This window comes from Sceloporus occidentalis, unplaced genomic scaffold, assembly GCF_023333645.1.
Source record: "Sceloporus occidentalis isolate IW3139 unplaced genomic scaffold, rSceOcc1.0.p SCAF_2, whole genome shotgun sequence".
In the NCBI taxonomy this organism is placed as follows: Eukaryota; Metazoa; Chordata; class Lepidosauria; order Squamata; family Phrynosomatidae; genus Sceloporus; species Sceloporus occidentalis.
The window spans coordinates 154132254-154147057 of NW_028316982.1; positions in this window are offsets into that span (position 1 = coordinate 154132254).

The window sequence follows — 14804 nt, forward strand, 5'->3', positions numbered from 1 at the left end:
CATTACTTTCTTTCCATATTAAGCATTCTAATGCGTGTTTTGTCTAAACGGATGGAACAAATATTCCAGGAATGATTAATCAGACACATAAGGAATCAGATTTGGAATTACTTGGTGACAAATCTGTTTGGAATATACTTTTAATACAAGTTAGAGCAACAAACCATAACAGACATTGTCTTTTTGGGACAGAAAGAAAACGGATAAGACTTGACGTTAAGGAATTAGAAGTTGACAAGTAGTTGAAAAAAAGTGATCTTAATATAAAATATAAGACTATGGTAGCAATATATCATCATGATTTTGGATAATTATTAAAGAAAACATGGTCTCCGAGTGGGGTATTTTATCCTCTCCCTATTCCAGATCTTGTCATAATTCATCCTTTGGAGTCAAAACATACAGACACAGAGGAGTCACATTTCCAAGAATTTATGGCTCCTGGTGGCTGGGCCTCTCTGAGTCTGAGGACTTGGGGTCTGAGGCACTTGGGGGCACTACTCCTAGCAGGAGGTGGCAGATGCTGAGAAAACACTGCAATCATTTGAAGATCTTCAAACAGATGAGGAGAGTCTATGCTAATTCCAGCATCTGTTAAGTAGGAGACCCTGACTCATTAACCATCTGGTTTCGTCAAAGAGCTGCCTATAAATCTCTTAGAAGCTCCCTGGAGTCTTTGTGGCTTGCAACCATTCTGTCTTAGTGACTGGCAGTATTCTTCAGCATTAGTGTTTCTTGAGTTTGTACTGGGTATTATTGACAAGTCTATTTTACTCCTTATTTGCTATATCTGGACTACTGACTGGCTGTAAAAACATTTGGACCAGCTGGTGACCATCCTCTTGTTTTTTCCTTCATTTTACTGGATGATCTGTGACTGATCTGGATTAACTACCCGACAACTCTTGCACTCCAGTCACCTGATTTCTATGTCACTTGCTGACTGGAACAAATCTATCAAATGCTACCCCACCTCAGATCCATGAAGCCTGTCCACTAAAAGCACTACCAAAATAGTGATACTGAGCTGTAGACTCCAGTGTTTCCAAGTATGTCCCTGAAGTATTCACAGAGGCGGTGTCATTAGTCTGAACCTGGCCTATGTTGTCATTGTGATACAGCAACTATTCTGACAGCTGTTTGCCCTGGAATTCCGATGAACAAATGCCTCCTGTGAGATAATAAACCTAGTGAATTATTTAAGAGAAACAGCACTTCGTTGAGCTGATAGCTAAAACACACACACATATGTGCCACATTTTTCAAACTGCAGTGTGTAGAAGGCATGTCTGACAATCTTTGAGTTGATAATGATGTTGTTCATATATCACTAGATTCTTACCACCATTCTCTTGCTAAATGAGACTGATGTGTCACACATGTTAATTTGAAAACAAAACAAATGACCTGCCTATATTGTTTTCTGCTTCCTGAATTGCCAGACTCATCTGTTGCTTGATTTGATCTCTTCATTTAGAAAATGACATCTCAGGCCAAATTGAGTCCTCTGACTGTTGTCAAGGAAGTAAAGCAAAGAATCTTATTTTTGTTGTTCTTTTTAAAAATGGTATTCTAAGCTTAGCATACACCATAAAGAAACACAAATTTGTTGTATTTCACCCTTTCATTGTATTTTGATTTCATACAACATGATTTTATAAATACAAAAGTATTTCTTTTTTCTTACTACTGCATCCTGGTTTCAGAAGTCTAGGTTAAATATATCATGGCATTGCTATGTTAATACCAGGAAAGAGTAATATTAGAATTAGGGATCCTTGCTCTGCTGTCCTTTTGGCAAATCTCTCCCAAACTAGTAAAGTAACATCAAAAGGGGAAAGGTTTATTTACCCAGGTTTCAGAAAATCACCATCCACTCAAGTACTCTTTTGTTCTTTTTTACTTAGATTGGCCATAAGAATACAGTACATGAAGCTGTTTTCGTACAGATTAATAATTCAGTACTGTGACATTGATTTGTACCAGTTCTGTTGGTACTGTCTTGCATCCTGTTGGTGGCACATGTCAGCATAACCCTGGTCATGTTGGCTTATGGAGCTGTTTTTGTTTTTTTTACACTGTGGAAGTAAGTATTCAGTATATATTTTTACCATGAAACCCTCATTCTCTATGCAGACCAGTTTCATCTCTCTGTCCATCAATCAAGATTGGAGGTATTACTATGTAAATTCCAAGGGTTCTTGAGCACTCAGACCTATATTGAAGAAGCAGGGGATGGAGATTGTTCATTAATGCCCAGGTACTTGAGAGAGTTCTGGCCCTGATTGGTGTCCAGGGAGATCAACTACAACCACAAGCCTGCCTTGTTTACACTCTTGCAACCTCAAGTAAATCATGGGGGAAAGTCAACATTTCCCATCACCTCCATCATAGCCATAGGTATTCTGGAAAGAAGTTACATTTTCACAGAGTGCTTCAGGATCTCAACCTCTTGTTACAGCCCTACATGAAAATGTTCTCATCATTCCAAAAATATTTATCTTCTCTTCCTATTCTGAAAATGCCAGAAACTGAATTTGGCACCTTTTGAATGCAAAACACGATGATGATGATGATGATGATGATGATGATGATGATGATGATGATTTATAAGGCTCTTTCCACCAACAGGTAGATCATCAATAATATACAGCCAGAGACATGTTGAAGCCACCTATAATCAAGTAATGGTAGGATGAGGCTTGGAACCCAGAAAAACATTTTGTGGATGGTTTTTAGCATGTCATTATATCCAGTTTCTTAAAAGTGATTTTCTAAACTCTTCACAGGGCTATAAATGTTCTTGGATCAAGCCTTGATTTGCCTGGTCAAATAGTCCACATTCTTGCTTTAGTATGTATAGTTCTCTAGGCATTTTCTAAGATTTTTTTCTCATATAAGCTTTCCTTTACTGCATATTCCTCAGTCTCTCTACTTAACTCTTGCATATATTTTTCTGCAAGCTCAAGGCCCATTCTGCTGCAACTTGCACCTCTAACATTGTTCATTGCTTACTGCCTCTCCCCTATACTGATACTCCTAGGGAAGAATCTAGTAGAGTCTCCAGAGTAAGCATGTTAATGATGCTTGCTTGCTGCACAAAAGATGTTCATAATTCAAAGTGACTGAAGGAAAAACCTCAAAAGCAACTAAAAAGTGAACAGTCCCAAAGGCAGACATGCAAATGATGTTTGTTCACTCCATAGGAGATGATCATAGCTCTGCACAACAGAAAAGCAAAGGAAAAAGTCAATACACTCAGTTTCAAGATGAATTTCAAGGAGCAACCAGCTACGCAGCTGTTTTCCACAAACAAATCTACATTGTGTAGTGTGTAACAGCAGCAGATCCATGGACCAATCACTTGATCCTAGATATTAAACTAGTTTTGTGTTTGTGTGGAGGGGGTATACTCTATTTATGAAGTAAATTGCTGCTCCAGGAAATGAAATCCACTTCCTTTCCCAGAAACAACTTAGGGTTGCCATATCCCAAGGTTTGCCAGGTTTTACCCAGATTCTATGTATGGTACCCAATGACCATTTGGATCATCATCTGGGTATGTTTTTAAGCCTTTCTGTTCATTAAAAAAATAAGTCTAAAGCATTGGCAAGACTGGATAGATAGGACAAAATGAAGAGGCATCTATTTGTCTAATTGATGTACTTCACTGTTTGGGGGAATTTTAAAATGTGTGGTGGGAATAAAAAGATGCAGCTGCTGTGGTCATATTACTCGTCATATACTGATACAGTGAACACATGCACACAGTAGAAAACCCACTTGTACCAATATGGTACCAATATTTCCCATATGGTTTTCCAAACTGATTTCAGATATTTGTGGCAGGAAAGGGTTCAAACTGGGCCATAGAGCTGAGATACAGCCCTCATGTAGATTTAGCCTAAGAATTAAAGGAGGAGTACACTGAAAGGACACAATGTGAGAAGAGGGGAGGAGCAACAAGGAAGAAGGCAAGAAGTAACAGTGAAGTCAGGTGACCTCAAGCGTCAGATTACAAGAAGAATGAAAGTGTGCCTTGGGAAGATGCAAGGTAAAGAGATGGAGGTAGTTGTTAGGAGGTGAGTGATATGAGTGATGCAGTGCATGAAATAAGGGGCACATTGCATTGGTGCAATTTTAGGAGAGTAAAAGTGCAGGAGGGAAGGCAGATGAGTGTTGCCAGTGATGGATTTCAAGAGGCAATGGAGATGTGCATAATGTGTCAGCAAGATGAAGGGAGAAAGAGAATAGCTGGGAAGAAGCAGTGAGTGTTGTGAAGGACAGATGAAGAAGCAATGAAGAGAGAAATTGTAAGGTTGTGAGATGAGGGAGTCAGTGGAAAGAGTGTGAGGAAAGGTAGTCAATATAAAAAGTAGCAGAATACAAGAAGAAAAGGAGTTGTGCATTATGAGGGTAACATGTGAGGTAAGTTGGGCACTAGCTGGCAATAGAGTGACCAGTCCGAGCAGCAAAGTGGAAGAAAGAAAGGAAGGGCACATTGTGAAGCAGGAAGGAAGAGGGATTGAGTAGTGTGAGCAACAGAGTACAAAAAGGAAGGTGAAGTCCAGCAAAGGAGGGAATAGAAAGGATCAGTAGTTCAGGTGGTGGAATTGAAGAAGCATGGTATAGTCACTAAAAAGGGTACAAGAACAAAAGGAAGAAAGTAGGAATGGAGAACAATAGGTGGTGTGAGGAAAAAGTCAGGTGGTGAGGAAGAACATCACCATGTATGATTGCAAAAGCTGGACAGTGAAGAAAGTAAATAAGAGAATGTCAAAACATTTGAGATCTGGTGCTAGAGAGAGTGCTGAAGATACTGTGGGCAGCCAAAAAGACAAACAAATGCCTCCTTGAATAGATCAAGCTGGAAATCTTCCTGGAAGTCAAGATGATCAAATTGAGGCTGTTACACTTCGGCTGCATTGTGAGAAAGCACAACTCTTTAGAAAAGGCGTGGTTTTTTTTTTTGGGGGGGGGGGAAGGTAGAAGGTAATAGTAAGAGAGATCTTAGCTCATGCCAGATGGATAGACCCAATCAGAGAGGTCACAGGCCTGGCTTTGTGGAACCTAAGCAGAGCAGTAGATGATAGGTGAGCTTAGAGCTGTCTCATCCACAGGGTCATCATAAGTCAGGGTCAACTTGAGGGCAGTTAACAAACAACAACAACAACTGATGTGAGTGGCAGAATATAATAAGAAAGGCAGGGGCACATTATGAGTGTGGGAGCAGAAGTGAAAGGAGAGTGAATGGTGGGAGTGGCAGAAGGTAAGAAGCTAGAGTAAGGCAAGGAAAAGGGATAGAAGGGACAAGGAGTGAACAGTGCCTGCTGTGGCATTTAAGAAGCATGAGAGAAGCTCATTGTAATTGCATGAAAGGAGATAAGAGATGGAGTAGGAAGGAAAGGAAGTGAATGGAGCCAGGAGCCCAGTGCAAGAAGCAACCCATTTCAATTTAGTTAAGGGACAATAGCAGAGAAGGGAGTTGCATTAAGTAAACAAGGCAGGGGCACACTGCAAAGCTATGGAGTTTATCACACATGAATATTTGCTACTGAGAAATCTTATAGCTGTAAAATGTGTTTTATGAATTTAGAACTTGCAACTTTGCAGAAAGCCCTTGTTGACAAAGTGCATGTCCTTCTTCACACAGCTAGTCTCCCTGTTGACCCAAGAGTTGCCCCTGCTAAAATATCAGCTGTCTTCATTTCACAGGAATTAAAGACGGCTTCCCCCTCTCTCTCTCTCTCTCTCTCTCTCTCTCTCTCTCTCTCTCTCTCTCTCTCTCTGAGTGAGATAAAAATAATAACTCAGCATATTGGTGTTACAGCATTCCCACCTACACCAATTAAAAATTATAATGTTTATGTTCTATTGCACCTAGGGATGTTTGTGAAATTTGATCTTAGTATATTTCAGTAGCAGATGGCATAAGATATACCTTGCAAACTAATGGGTAAATGATAACAAAGTTAGCAATTTTTCTAGATGGTGTGTTATTTTTTTTCAGCCGTCTATGCATTCATCATAAAAAAGTGACATAGTGGCTGAGACCTTTTATGATTGCTGCCAGAATGTTCTTTTGCTGGGCCTCTCCTTCCACTCACATGCATAACCTCACCTCTTTACAGTCAATCAGGGGCAAAATGACCATGGTGATTCTGGGTAATATTCCATTGCAGTTTTACAACTGAGGGGGGAAAAGACCTGTCAATTTCTTGGACCTCATCAAGTCCGGTGAAGGTCTGTGCAGATGATACCTTTTTATGTTTCTTGGGTGAAACTATAGCCAAATCATGTTCAAGATTACAACACTCACACGTTTGACACACTGGAAATGCAGGCTAGGGGTAGTACACCTCTCCTTCCCAGAAGGAAAACCAAAACTGATAGATTTGTTCAATCTGGCAGAGAGCTCTGGGTGCTTAGCTCACTGGATCATTCATAATTCAGCCATGCTTGTGGTACTGAAATGAAGCGGCAACCTTTTTAGTGACAGTGCAGGAAGATGCAACAGGATCATCTCTTGCTAGGAATGGATAAAATTATTGAAACTGTCTTTTGCACATGGTTTAGAATATGGGGGGGGGGAGAGTTAACTTACTGAAATTCAAAGTTTTTCTTTCAGTCTCAGTGGAAAAGACTAGAACATTTATTTATGCATCTTTTAAAGTGACTGTGAAAGAAGGTAGAAATGCCACTAGGCATAGGGACACAAAAGGTGAAGTAGGAACTCATAATAAAAAGACCCACTTTCAAGAGATGGTCCTTCCTTTGACACTGAATACAGACATGCAAAGAATCAGTAACCCAGGTAGAGCTTACAGCACACAGGTAGAGTTTACAGCAAGCAGCTACAAAGAGGAAGCACTTGCAGGTTCCTTATACAGTCATCCCTCCCCATTTACAGGCTAAGCATTTGCAGATTTGATTATTTGTGGATTACTGTATATGCTGTTTCCTCCACTGCTTCCCTATATGCAACCAAAAATATGTTCTCTCTAGGCATCTATTGGAAGATGACCATAGAGTTGTGCTAGAGGGCTTAGAAATGCCTGGAGAAGTGTTATCTCAGGTTTAAAATATATAGACGGCTTATCTTCACAGTTTTGCAATTTCACGGGGATTATGCACACTTAACACCTGCAAAAGTTGAGGACCAACTGTATAAGCATATATGTAACTTTTCCAGAGTATTTCCGCAAGCCAGTTACAAAATAGATACATTAAAGGTTGGAAGGCCTTCAGTTCTGCCACACAACAACAATTATAATACTAATTTAGGAACAGACATATCCCAATATTTTCCAGGATACATCTACATACTAGAAATAGAGCAGTTTGACACCTAGTCAACTGCCATGGCTTCATCCTAAAAATCCTAGGATTTGTAGTTTTGTGAGGCACCAGCACTCTTTGGCTGCAAAGTTAAAGACCTTGCAGAAGTACAAATCCCAAGATTCCATAAGATAGAGCTAAACACTTCAAGTGGTGTCCAACTGTTCTACACTGTAGATGCACATTCAGTTACAATCAATGGGTCTTCACCCTTCCAGGCCTATTCCCTTCAGTGTTCCCCCTCTGATAGTTTTACAAACTATCATTCTGTCTGAATTCCGTTCAGCCTATTATTATTATTATTATTATTATTATTATTATTATTAACCTTTATTTATAAAGCGCTGTAAATTTACACAGCACTGTACATACAACCCTTTAGTTAGATGGTTCCCTGCCTGCCTGCTTACAATCTAAAAAGACACGACACAAAAGGAGAAGGGAGAGGTGGTGGGGAATGGGATCAGGTCCAGCAGATCTTCTCTACCTCCGAGGCCTGGACCAAGGCAGATGGAATGGAGGAAGGGCTTGGGTTCTTAATGGATGGTAAAAAGGAGAAGGGAATGACAGTAGGGAAGGGGGAAAGTCCAGCTCATCTGCTCTCTCACATAGGCCTCTCTACCCCTCAAGATGGTGGTCGGAAAGAGGGCTCTTTGTCTTTCAGGCGAGGCCCATTGTTGCTGGCCTGCCTTTCTGTCCCTCAAGATGGTGGTCAGAAGGAGGGCTCTTTTTCTTTCCATGCAAGGCCCATTGTTGCTGGCCTGCCTCTCTCCCCCTCAAGATGGTGGTCGAAAGGAGGGCTCTTCGTCTTTCAGCCTATCAAATGAATCCAATTGTGGGAGAAAGGCGAGACATAAATCCTTGATAAGAATGAATGAAATGATTAAATAAATGCTTCTTCTTCAAGAATGCTAAGCCCATCCCCTCCATCCACTTTCTTCAGCGTTTGATTTAACCCCTTAGCTTTACCTTTATGCTTTAGCCCAGCACAAGGGGAGCAACAATAGTACAAACAAACACATAAACAAATACTGGATTATAATGCAGATAACACAAAACATCAGAAGCATATACAGTTGGTCCTTCATAAGTGGGGTTCTGTTCCCACCATTTTTACAGTCATCTCCCATCTTTATAACTTCTAGAATCAGTTGTCTGTACTGATTTGTTTAAAAAAAAATCCTCCATCTCATTTCACCTCATTTTTCCTGTGCATATACATAAGATATTTTGTGACAATTTATATAATTTTTACTTTGACTTTTATAGGTTGGCGGGTGGCAGGGGGTTGCTTCACAAATATTCTTGCTGCCTTCAGTGCATTCTTTTGGTGAATTACTTTCTTTTGTTTCTGAATCTTCTGCCAACAACCCCCAATATTATACGTTATACAGTGCAGCACTAGAAAGAGTTGGCTCACTTCATTACCAGGAAGATTTCTTGTGGATATTTACCTCACAGCCAGTGTCCCTGACTTTTTCACCTGGAACATCTCTTTCCTGTCCAGATCTTAGGTGTAGTGTTTTGGCTCATTTAGTAGATGGAGTCTTTGGAAACTGCTGAGTTAAGTATATTGTATTCTTATCAGTGGTGTCTGTAGATGCATCTATGCAGGTTTCTCAAGCTTTGGTTTCAGCTGCTTATTATGTCACTGAATCATCAGCACAATACCCAGTGACAATGTACTACTAGTATAAACAAGGTGACACATGACAACAAGTAACCCATCAGGAGACCTTTTCCCATTTAAAAACCACACTCCTCATCCCCACCTTATATGTAGGGCTGCATCATGTATGACTGTGCAAAGGTGAACAGTGACAGCATCATTTACCAACTCCTATGAGAGGAAAGACTCTATCGTACAAGGCTAGAAAACAGAATTTTGAAAGGGGAAAGGGGGCAAAATTAAGCTTATAAATACATCCAGAATGTGTATAGCAAAAAGTAAAAAGATAAAGTGGTGTGTGGAAGTAATATGTTTTTTGTCTCCAGTTCTTTCAGAGTTGCTACTCTAGTAGTTTGCAAGTTAATTTCATCCATGCCTAAACAAAGTGCATTGCATTCAACCTTCTGACAAATTATTTAAAAACTTTAGAGCATGGTTATAAGAAATGATTAAAGTTCAAAGAGCTCAGAATTGCATTATATCCTTTGACTAGTGGGCTAAAGGACTAATGGGATTTAGATGAAGTTCCAGGTAAAAATGATAGATTGGTGGAGGATTATGCACTTCCTCTATCTCCTTGTTCTCCACTGCAGTTTGCCATTTTAAGATGTGTTGTGAGGCAGGATGTTGGATTAACATCACATACAATTTCATTATATATTGTATTCCTGTTTTTCAATCTTCATTGATTCTAAAACAGGGGAAGGACAAACTGTGATCCTCCAGATGGTTCTGGAATGCAATGCCCTCTTTGGTGGGGAATGCTGTGAGTTGTAGTCCAAAATTATATGAAGGACTCAGGTTTGCCAACCCCTGCCCTAAAGATTCTCACTGAACTTCACCTAAATTGAACTGTCAGATATGGGTATCAGTTCAGGTTTATTATATGAACATTTGTTGATGGGGAAATATTACATGTGGAATTGCTTTGGTCACCGTTAAATAGAACCTCTAAAAGTTTCCATTCAGACAAAAATATCTGAGGAATTTTGAGGGAAGCAATCAGAGGGGGGGTGACTACATAATTGCACTGGGAAGTTACATATAATCTTCAATTTGATGAATTGATAATTGATAGTTTGATATCCTGCTGTACATATGTCTGATGAACACCAAGCAAAAGAAATGGAAAAGGAAACACATGCTGTTTATTACTTTTTATCCTTTTTTATGTTGTGGTTGTCTAAATATAGATTTGAAAATGCCCTGTTGATTTTCATGGAGCTTCTTTCCACATAATTATGTTTAGGAATGTAGGATTAGAAGAACCTATTTTCAAACAGAAAGCTTTACCATGATCTTACTTACAAGCAGTTCCTACTGATTTTAATGGAAGTTATATCTACTGGGTTAGCATTGAAATGGAGCCTCAACCTTTAATGAGGTTCAGTTTGAAAACACTAAACAATGCTAAATCACTTGTTGTGTTCAGGAAGAAAATCTTCAAGGAAGTTTAAAGCATCATGAGTAAGAAACTGTGAAGTGCTGAGGTCCACAGACACAATTTTCAAAAACTGAAACCTTTGTATAGGCATTTAAACATTTTCTACAATAAATATATTTCAGACTTATCATAATAAACTTTTTTTTTTGTTTTATGGCTCTGAGGAGATCAAACATTTGGGACCTTTCATCAAATGATCTTATAAACATAAATCAAAAATATATATGTGATATTTTAAAGTATACAATAATTTGCTTGGGTTGATGGTTGTGATAGTTGAAATGGTGGTAGCTGACAGCTAACGGCAGTGAAAATGTAATTTGCAATCAGCTATATCTGGACAAAGAGCTTTAATTACAGCTAAGCCAAAAGATACAATTTACCCATACAATGTTCATTTTCAGGAGTGTCAAATATTTATTTTTTATATAAAAAATAAACTTGACTCATGTGATATATATATTCTTGATTTATTATTAATAAGTAACATTTGTCAGTGCTAATCTTTTCCCTCTCATTCTCCTCTTATATATTGCTGTCACTGCCATTAAATCTGATTGGGTTCATTTATCTACATGACTATGCATAGCCATACTTTTAATTACTTTAAGATTATAGATTCATATATATTCTTTTTTCATCTTGTGTAGTTTAGCCAGGACATACAGCTATGTGGAAAAAACTAAGGACTAACTAAGATCAATTCATGCTGTCTGTATTTTGTTGATGATGTTGTTGTTTTCAGTGATCCCTATACAGTACTTCTGGCATAGCAATATTATGGCTTCCCAGAATCAACCAATCAGGTAAATATCCATCTAAGAACCCAGGACTCCTGTAAACTCCAATAGTTGTGATGGAGGTATAACTCTACTTGCAGCTTTTCCTCTTTGATGAAAAATACACGGCGGGGAGTGGATTCTATTTGTTTTGTGTAATATAGTATTTGGATATGAGTAGCCAGAAGAGAGGGAAAAGTGAAAATATTGAATAGCTTTGAGAAACATTGTGATGTTTACTCAAGTATCACTCCAAATGGAATATTTAAGGGCTTTTAAGGAACCAGAGTCCACTGTTGTTCTATGATGTATGGAAACTTTCTCATTTCAATTTTATTAATAACAATTCCAATACTGTAATACTATACCTTTATACCAGAAGCAAAGTATTCATACAAATTACTTCAGGTCATAGGCTGGTTCATACAAGGAAATGTATGTGTCCTCCAAACCAAATAGTTATATTCAAGACCTGGCAGGCCTCAAATTGATTTTATAATATTTTTATTTAAAGATTTAATACTTTTTTAAGGAGGGGAGGGTATTAGGGATTTTATATGTTCTGTATTTTTAACTTTGTTAGCCTCCCCGATTGTTCTCAGAGGGGCGGGATACAAATAAATTTTATTATTATTATATTATAAAATGTACTAGACATAAAACCTATTTAAGTTCCTGCAAACAGGTCAGTTTCCACTGGTTCTTTGACCTATTTTTGTGGACCCAGAGAGAGAAGACAGAAAGATCACCATCTCCATCTTTTTCTCTTCCTGTTCCCACCACTGATACTGAATAAATTGGCTGGAGAAGAAGACTTTTTGTACATGGAGGAGAAAAAAAAAACTGAAAAGAATTTGGTGGGGTTGGGTACTGTTGTGGCTGCTGGCTCCAAGGTCAGTTGAGTAGCTAATTTGGTTTGCACTTTAGTTTGAATTCCAAGGCTAATTTCTACCGCACATCCCCATGAATGTATGCTATCAATACCTATTAGTATGTGATCTAACCCTTGGCCTGTGGATGTGTTCAGGAAAAGAGATCATACAATATGAGTATCTGTCTATAGGAGCCTTCATGTAGTGTATACAGCACACAATATATCATATGCATGAATGGCAGAAGAAACGTAGGTATTTGTTTGCTGCTCAACTAGATAAGTTGTGGTGTAGTGGCTTGAGCTTTAGACTATGATTGTGGAATCTCATCTCAGCCATGCAAACCTACTAGGTGACTTTGGGCAAATCACACTCTCTCAGCCTTAGAGGATAGCAATGGTAAACGCCCTCTGAAGAAACATACCAAGAAAACCCCATGATATGTTTGCCTTATGTCTCCTTAAGTTGGAAATGACTTGAAGTGCAGCCAGTATATAATGGCCTCCTCTTATCATAAAAAAAATTAGAGATGGCTGTTGTACTCCTCTGCATTGCCAGCAACATAGTTCCCATGGGCTTTCGTACTACCAGTAGCATGGAAGATTGCCCCCAGATATTTGACGCAGGAGACTTGTGTGATCTTGCGGCCATCCATATTTTCAGCAAATGGCATGATTTTAGTTTTTTGCTGTGTTAGTGTTCTTAGTGCTCTTTTTAGGACAATAGGTGTTCTTGAAAGTACTGCTGCATCATCTGAATAAAGAATAGCTGAAATATGCCTTCCCTCTAGTTTTGGAGAATGGAAGTTTGTGTTGTCAAGATGACCCACCATGACATTTATTGTACAATGCAACCTTGAATGACACCCTGACACTCTGTGGATTACAGCTTACTTTGAATAAGGTCTCTTCATGCAGCATACTGATTAAGTACTGTAGACACCAATCAGTCGAGGAAGCCTCCAGTTTTTCCCATAGTTTGGTTCAAGATACAGAGTCAAAAGCTGCTTTAAAGTCTATAAAGGCAATATAGAGAGAGACTGTGTTGCACGTGACATACTTTTCAATGAGCCATTGGAGTACAAGGCACTGGTCTATGGTGGATTGACCTTCCCTGCAGCCAGCTTGTTCCTCTGCAAGTATGTTTTCTTGTTCCAACCAGTCCTCGAGTTTCCACTGTAAATGTCTTACATTAAACTTTCTGATTGTATTGAGGAGATTGATTGGTCTGTAGTCGCCAGGATCGTTCTTCTTTCTTTTTTAAAATATGGGGATGACTATAGCAAGCTCCCAGTCCTTAGATGCTCAACCATAGTTGCCAATGCAGGTGAAGAGAGATGCCAGAATAGGAGCCCAAAATTCCAAATTATTTGTAATGACTTCAAAAAGGTATTAAGTCTTCTCCTCAAGCCTTCCACATTCTCAATTGGTCTACACGTTTGTTGATCTGTGCCTCAGTCCCTGAGGCCCATCTTGGGAGATTCTCTATGTTTTGGCATATAGATCAACTTTCAATGTAAGTGTCCCTATAAAGTGCTTGGAGATCTTCCTCCCAGATCTCTGGGGGCCATTTGAAAGGTGGATCCATCTCCAAAAGCAGTGATTCCCAAAGTGTAAGGATCTAGAAGATAGTGAGGTAGAAAGGGGGCAGTAGGGGGAAGTGAGAGGAAAACAGGGTGGCAGGGGAGGCTTCAGTCAAAATATTGGTGTACAGGAAAGAAAAAGGGAATCAGTGGTATTTAGGATCATGGTGGGAATGAGGGTTACATTGAACTTCTTTTCAGGATCCCCAGAAAGCCACCACGCAGTCAAGCTGATTTTTTCTTTCTGGTGTTGTCTCCCATTCTTTCCCTGCCCATGTCAGTTTGCTACCTTAGTGGCACCTTTCACTAGTAGTGGCAATTGGGAAACTTGTGTGAGGCTTGGGCACAGGGCATTTCTTCTGTGGGTCAGAGAGGTACCATTTTGAGATGGACTGGAGCAAAGAGTTAGAGCACATGGTAGTGAGGGAAAGGTGGTAGCTTTCTAATTTGGGACGCTCCTTGTGAGCTTTGCTGGGGCTTGGCTAGCAGGTTGGAGTTGGGCTGCTGCTCCTGTTTTCTTTCATGAGACAGGCTAAGAGAAGAGGTAACAGAAGAAACTTTCTTTCTTTCTTTCTTTCTTCCTTTTTTTTTTTTTTTTTTTTTTTTGGTGGGAAGCTATGTGGGGAAGACATGTCTCTGTGGAAGGAGTATCTGTGCTCAATTCATGGAAAGAGTCCATTGTCTTTGAATGGCTCCTGTAGCTAAAATCTCTCTCTTTATAGCCCACGCCAGTCTAGCCTCTATAAACCCCTACACACACCAGTTGCACCTTTCTCTGCCCAAAGAATGATTGAGAGTCCCTCCTCTCTAAGGAGAAGTTCCTCCCTTGGTCACCTTGGGAGAAGCAACTGAGCAGCTGCCTGAGCAGCAACCAAGAGGCTACTTATCCTTACTGGCCCTTGCTGCAAGGCTGGCATGGGTGAGAGGCTTCTCAGTTGCTGCTCCCAGAATGATCACGTCCAAAGGGATCAGTGACTGAGAAGCTAATCAAACAGCAGCCAAGAAGCTCTCGCCTGTGCCGGCCTTAGCAGCAAGGCTGGCACAAGCAAGAAGCTTCTTGGATGCTTCTCAGCCAGCTGCAAAAACTGTATTCAGAAGCCACATTTTGAGCACCCCTGCT